Genomic DNA, 7,574 nt, shown 5'->3' with positions numbered 1-7,574 from the left:
GTGTAGTCGCGCTGGGGACCCCGGCGGGGAAGGGGGCAGGGACTACATGTCCCAGGAGGCTCCGCGCCCAGCTGGGGCCTCATCCCGCGCGGCAGGACAGTGGAAGTTCCTGCGGGGCCAAGTGCAGGGCAGCGAAGTGGAGCTTCTCAGTGACTCGCTCGTGTTCCTGCCCCAAAGGCCTGAAGCACATCTGGATGGGTCACGTTATTTCAGGAGGAGCTCAGCTTTTCATATATTTCTAGTCCTCATAGTTGACATAGGGTGTTTCCCTCCTGGAAGTTGGAGTTGCTACCTCTCAATCTCTTTTGGAGGTACCCCCGCTCCTGTTCCTGAGAGCTCTAGCTCCTGGGGTCATGTTATTTCAGGAGGATCTCAGCTTTCAGTTTTTTACATATATTTCTAGCCCTCGTGGTTGACACTAGGGTTTGAATTACAGGGGGGGTCCCCATAAGAGACAAGAGCCCCCCCAAAAAAGATGAGGGCCCCCAGCCCACCCTGTGCCTTTCTAAGCACTTCAGGCAACGGCAGTGGCTTCTTCCAGCTTCCGGCTGCTACTGCCACAGACCCCCCACACAAAGAGTCAGAGTGTCATTCAAACCCTGGCTGACGCATCTCCCCACATGTTAAGCCCCCCACATTCTTCAATGCAAAAAAGTTCTTGGAGCAGAGCTCCATAGTAGGTTTCACGGCATTCACTGCCTTCATCAATCACTTCTGCGTTCAGAATTTGCCACCCAATTTCTGCAAATATTCCTACAATAGCGCAGAATTCTGGGGTATATGAGACAGAACTGGAAGGCAATCTAAATTTGCTGCTTTTGATGTGCCTGAGGTACTGAATCGAAGTGCCTTAAAGCCTCCCTTGCCGCCCATCTGCTCCCCAAAATTAGAAGCTACATAAAAGGAACCTGAAATATAGTATTATTTAAAATCTTACAATTTGCAGATGTGTTAAACGAGGTTTCAAGCACAAAATGCCCTTTTCAGGCATGAGAATAAAGTCAACATTTTTGTGATATATATACATTTTTGGTTGTTGTTATTTCTTAATATGTAAGATTGATAATATGACACTAATACCACATGATATGACAATATATATAACTTGCACACATTTTTTGTACAAATGCCATGCAATATGTACCCATTTCATATGCTGTCATGAATAGCTCCTTTTTCATATATAATGGTACACTGGTGTATATAACAAAACATGAAATGGGCCTGACATAAAGTCAGTGGACTGCGATTAACTTCTGTGAGCTTTGTATGTACATCCAATGTCTGGTCCAGCAAAGTTTGTGCTTGAGTATCACTAACTTAATACTGGTAACATTGGCTTCATTCAGCAATATCAGGACCTGTACATGGCCTTCAGTGAGCTTACTAAGGCCTCTGATTGTGACCACCAGTCACAAACCCCTGTGGAAAGTACTGATTTCTTAAAAGTACTTCAAGGTTCTACGCCTTCTCCATGACCAGATGACTATGAGCAGTCTTTGCAGCAGATCAGAAACAGATCCATGTGTCATCTGAACTGCAGTCGAGCAAGGATGCATCGTTACTCTAATGCTGATCTCCATTTTTTTGACAGTCATCCTGGTTCTCATTAAGGACCACCTTACTTCCAGAACTGACACTGAATATCAAATGGATGGAGTACTCTTCAATTTGGGATGTTTTCCCTCAAAGACCAAAGTTCTGAAAACAACCACCTTCAATATTCTGACAAGTGTGCCATCCTTGCATACATTGAGGAAAACCTCCAGACCACACCAGATCTCTTTGCAAAAGCCTACCGAACTTTGGGTCTCCCTCTCAATATCGAGAAGAAGTGGTCTATCAGCCCATTCCAGGCCATGAATATGACCCAAATTACCACTGAGGGAAAGACCTAGGAGGTATTCAAGCACTTCCCCTACCTCAGTAGCTACCTCTCAGAGAGTGAACACTGATGAGGAGATCCAGCACAGCATGGGCAACTGGTGCCGTCTTAGTCAGGGGGGACACGTGCCAGTGACCAGTCAGCAATCGCAGCCAATCTTGCCAATTGGGGGGTGAGAGTTCCCCCGCAGAAAAACTCGCTGACCCGGAAGTGGCCGCAGTGCTTCTGGAAGTGGCCATGGTGCTACATCGGCGCCCCACTCTCTGGCCAGCATTTGCAGGGGGGGCATTGGTGCTCCTGCCTGCCCCCTCCCCTCCCCCCGCTCATTGCCTAAGTGGGGAGTGTGGCTGGTCACAGGGTGCACCAGCGTGCTCAGGGGGTGCACGTGCACCCCCATTCACCCCCTACATGTCGCTACTGCAGCACGGGATCTGGTATACTAGTGCCTCCCTTGGAAAATTGCTGCAGCCTATCTTTATTCATTGTGATCTCCAGAAAGACACCAAGATCCAGGTCTACAATGCAGTCATCATTCCCACTTCTCTCTATGGATGTGAAATGAGAATGACCTACCATTGTCATCTCAAGAGCCTAGACAGGTATTACCAATAATGCACCTGGAAAATCCTCCACATCAAATAGGAAGATTGCCATACAAACACCAGCATCCTTGCTAAAGCCAGTGTTACCAGCTTGAGTCAGTAATCCTCAAGCATCAACTTCCCTGGTCTGGGCATTGTGTGTGGATGTCTGGCTCTCAATTTACAAAACAAGTGATCTACTCCCCGTTCACTTATGGCCTGAGAGATCGCAGTGACCAGAGGAAATTCTACAAGGACACATTAAAGGCATACCTCAACAAATGGATGACAGCATCAAGAGCTCGGAGCAGCTGGCTGCCAACAGACTCCAGTGATGCCACAGCCTCAACCAAGCAGTTGCCCGTTTCAAGGTAAAGCATCCTGCCCTCAAAGCAGACGAGAGAGCAGAGGAAGGAAAAGGAGAGGAACTCCAGGCTATGGCCTGCTCTGTCCTGTGGAAAGTTTGCAAGCTGTCCCACTTGTATGTCCTCTGTAACTTGATTGAGAAACTTGCTGTTCCTTCAGATTATTAATAAAAATGTCAAACAGTACAGGATACATAACAGACCCCTGTGAGACTTTGGGCTGTTCTGACATTGATTCATTTATAGTAACTCTCTTCTTGTGGTTATTTAGCCAGTTATGTTTCGACTTAGCAGTGATTTTATCTAGCCCTTATTTCTCTAATTTACTTATAAGAATGCCATGTGGGACCTACCAAGACCTTACTAAAGTCAAAGTACATTATGTCTGTCAAACTAGTTATCCTGTCAAAGAAAGGAATCACAATAGTTTGACATGTTTTGCACTTAGCAAATACATGCCAGATACTAGTGATCACCTCTTCTTCCTTCAGGTGTTTACAAACTGGCTGTTTTATTGTTTATTCCAGTAACTTCCCAGGTATTGAAGTCAGGAAAGCTGATCTGTAATTTCCCACCCCCTTTTTAGAGATGGGCATTATGTTAGTCCTTCTCCAGTCCATTGTGGCAGAACAGATACTTTTCTTGTTTTTAAAGAGTTTTGATGTATAACTAGTTAAAATACATTTGAATTTTAAATCTCAGACATATTTTTTTTTTATCTGGGATATGTGGAAAATAGTTTTCTTTTCACTATTTTTGGACAAACATTATGTAAAAAAAAACAAAGACATTTTAAAAAGTCCTGTATTGTGGTGACCTACAGAGGCTTTTCTAAACATGTCTGAGAACAATGAATGTTGATTTCTTCAAGAAAGATTGCATTTAAGCATTGGTGATGCATAGGGGTGCACCGCATGAGAGAAGTGCCAGCAGCATTTCTGGTTTTGCCGCCGGCACTTCCACATGCATTTAAGCACCCATTTTTCATACACATCCCACCCTTGGCCATTCTGCAAAGACATCCAATGACTAACAGTTGGTATCTTCTGGCATTTCTGTGGTGAGTACATTTATACATGGAAAATTGGATTGAGAGCATTGGCTAATTCCATGTCAGTCATTGAACAGTTGTTAGGTAGAAATTACATCATACTTTTGCAAGTAACCAGAAGGCCTAGATCAGTGATTCTCAAACTTTTTAGACTCGAGGCACCCTCAGAAAATGCCAGCTTTTAGCTTTCACTCATTTTTTACTAAAAAAAAAATAATAGAGCAATTCTTTCATTGCAAATAACTCAGAAAAACTGCAATAAGAATCCTCTTGACACTATGAATTCCTATTCGAAATCTCTGGCTTTATCTCATGAATCATTTGTGGGTGTTTACACACCTAACAGTGCTAGTATTGCATGGAACACTGTGGCACCCTTAAAAGAATGTCATGACACTCTAGGGCAGGGGTGGGCAATTAGTTTGGGTGGAGGGCTGCTTACTGAGTTTTGGCAAGCCATCGAGGGCTGCATGATAGGCAGCCAGAGGCAGATAAATATTAATTTTCTAAATTTTTTAGTGGCCCCGCGGGCCGGATAGAATGGCCTGGCGGGCTGTACCCAGCCCCCAGGCTGCATTTTGCCCACCCCTGCTCTAGGATGCCACAGCAGCATGGTTGAGAATCACTGTCCTAGATGACAAGCTCTGTACCATATTGCTTACAGGAAACACCCCATTGTTCAAGTGCAATGCATGGAGCTAAAATGACAAATATTGATGATTGTCATGAGATATTTTAAGATAAATGAGGAAACCCATTTTCATAGAATCATAGAATCATAGAAGTAGGGTCGGAAGGGACCTTGTAGATCTTTGAGTCCGACCCCCTGCCTGGGCAGGAGGAAAACTAGGCTCAAAAAATTTTACTTATAAATAAAGTCCTTCATATATAATCTTAACCAGCTGCTTTGCATTATTAAATATAAGTTCAATTCACTGAATGCATTGAATTCTACAGAACGGTCACAGTGTTATCAAACTCTGATTCTAACATGACGATATAAAATTAACTTAAGTAATTAATTGAAGAGCAGCTATAAGTTGTCAGAGAACTCCAATAAATGAGAGCAAGCTAGTTAAATGAGTCATTTTCATTACAGAAGGAATAGCATGCCGATACTTAACAAAAATGAGACAGGAAAGGAATCCTGTTTCTACACAAAATTGTTTCTACACAATTTGTTGTGCAGGGGACTAAGACTCTGATCCTTTCTGCAGCTGAGGATTGATGAATCTTTATCTACTCACTGAAGTCAAAGGGCTTCACATTAAAAGAAAACTCAGCCCAAAATCTCAGGTTAAGATAGTTGTATCCTGTTTTCTTTAGAGAAAAGCTGAATGAGAGAATGGGAAATTTGGGGACATGAAGTCATTTTTTAAAAATGTTTGTCATACCATGTCTTTTTTTAAAGTGAGAATATTAACAGCTCTTGTAAAATTAATATGAATTTGTTTTTTCTCCTTCAAGAAGAGTGAGTATTATAGTATTTTGGGACAGGAGCTTGAGTTACTGTTAAGACAACTCAGTTCAGGTCAAAATCAGTCTTCTGATACAATCAACAATGGGGTTTTAAGAATGTGAATGTAGGATCTATCTGGTTCAGTATCTATTAAGAGGTATATAGGAACAAGAGTATCTGCCCTTAGCTTTTTCAATGTGAATTTTGTCTCTAAAGTCTCACATTTTTCACTACAGTTTCATTTCTGTTGTTTTATTCATATTAGGTAGTCAGATAATATGAATAGTCAGAATTAGTTCCATGAGATTTACATGCAAATAGAGCCTACTCACAGGTAAGAGTGGTAGAACTGAGCTATAATTTGATTTTTTAAATGGAATGAGTTAAGGCCATAAAAAGAGACTTTTTTTAAAGATGAAAAACTTCCCATTGTACATAAATGTGGAGAATTAACTCTATTGACTAACCTGGCTTTTATAGCATCCTAATTGCCTACAATTAAGGAAAAATAGATTAGTGACAGAGCTTATTGAGATGCAAATAAACTTCAAAGGAAACTGAACCCCAACTGTGAAACATTCATGAACTTGAGAAAAAAGAAGATTCAGCTACTGAATTCATTCCATGCTGCTCAAACATGCCAAAGAACAATCAAACTGTTTAGTACAGAGGAGTGGAGGCCATAAGAGCTGCCATTTCCTATGAATGATTTATATGGCAAAATTACTGATATTAATGGCATTTGTCCTGCAAGCATTCCACATAAATTGCATATTGTCACTTCTATTAGCATGCTACACTATACCTAAAGAATATTACTGTTTTTCTGTGACTCAAAGCAAATTGCATGAAAAAAATCTCTTTTTTCTATTAATGGAATCATAACTGATTAGAAAAGTGAATAACGTATATGTTTGCTTATGATGAAATATTCTTATGCACATTTAAAAGCATTTCATCAACTTAAAAATAAAATTTAAAAAAAGTCTTTCTTGATCTCCCTCTGGTCCCTTTTCAGTTCTTCTGTCCCTTTCTAGCTGTCTTCCATCTCAGGTTTGTCTTCACTATTTCCAGAATTTCTTCTCATATCTTCCTCATTGTAGCTCTTCATTCCAGCTTGCCTGTTTCTGCACACCCCTGTCAGATCCATTCTCTTCACCTCTCTGACTTCAGATTTTCTCTCCCCATTTACTGCTCCAGTCATCTCATTATCAACTTCTTTCTCTTCTTACCATTATATTTCTGGGTTCCCTCTTTGTACAGTTTCTTTCTGCCAAGTCTAGTAGACAGAATCCAGTGGCCTAGTCCAAAATTAGGCTGAGGCTGTAGGTTTGGAATAACTACAGCTTTTTGCCTGTGTTGGACGTCTTACTGAGTATCAGTTGTCAGTCTGCTCCCAATCATAACCAGAAGCGTCTGATGTGGTGTAAGCTGGGGTTGTCCAATTTCTAAGCAGCTGGGGGCCAAATGCCCTGTGGGTGGCACCAAAAGGGTGCAGCCCCTATGGGCTTCTCCCCCTGTCTTACAGGAACCTGGACAAACTAGGGGCCCTGTGGGCCACATGCTGTGTGGACACCACCCCCCTCCTGCACTGCATGGGTATTCTCTCAACTGTAATGGGTACCTGCCCCTCCACTACATGGAGTGCCCATTCCCCTGCAACGTTGCATTGTACATCCTTCCCCACTGCACCATGCACCCTGCATTGGATGCAGGCAGAGAAAGCTGTAGGAGGGAAGAGGATCCTGGAGCCCAGAAGTGGGTGGAGGAGCACCTGGACAAGAGCTAAGCGCCTTAACCCTTCACGGGCCACTACTTGGACCAAGCTCTAGTGTAAATAATTGCTGCCTATCTAGAAGTATAGATTTTCTTCTTACAGGAGTACTTTCAAAGGCTCATAGGTAACCAAGCTACACTAGGGCAATGGGACAACCAGAGCCTGTGGACAAATATCAGGCTGAGTTGTCCCTCAAATGCTGGTGCATTTTTTTCAACGATATATGACACTTTCCACTGCTGTACTATAGGAATTCTGTCAAATGAAGCAAGATCCATTTACAGCTCCAGTGACAATTTGCTACTGATGGCCAGTGTCCAAAGTTTTACCTGAGTAAGAACTGCAGAATCAGGCCCATTGCTATTTTCCCTATTTTATTTTCATTTTTCTTCATTTCCTGTCCCTTGCTGCATCTTCTGCTCAGAAGACAGCCTTGCCTCTTGCTGCGGTCTTTCC

The sequence above is a fragment of the Alligator sinensis genome, unplaced genomic scaffold, assembly GCF_000455745.1.
Source record: "Alligator sinensis unplaced genomic scaffold, ASM45574v1 scaffold65_3, whole genome shotgun sequence".
Taxonomy (NCBI): Eukaryota; Metazoa; Chordata; order Crocodylia; family Alligatoridae; genus Alligator; species Alligator sinensis.
This window is presented reverse-complemented; position numbering follows the sequence as displayed.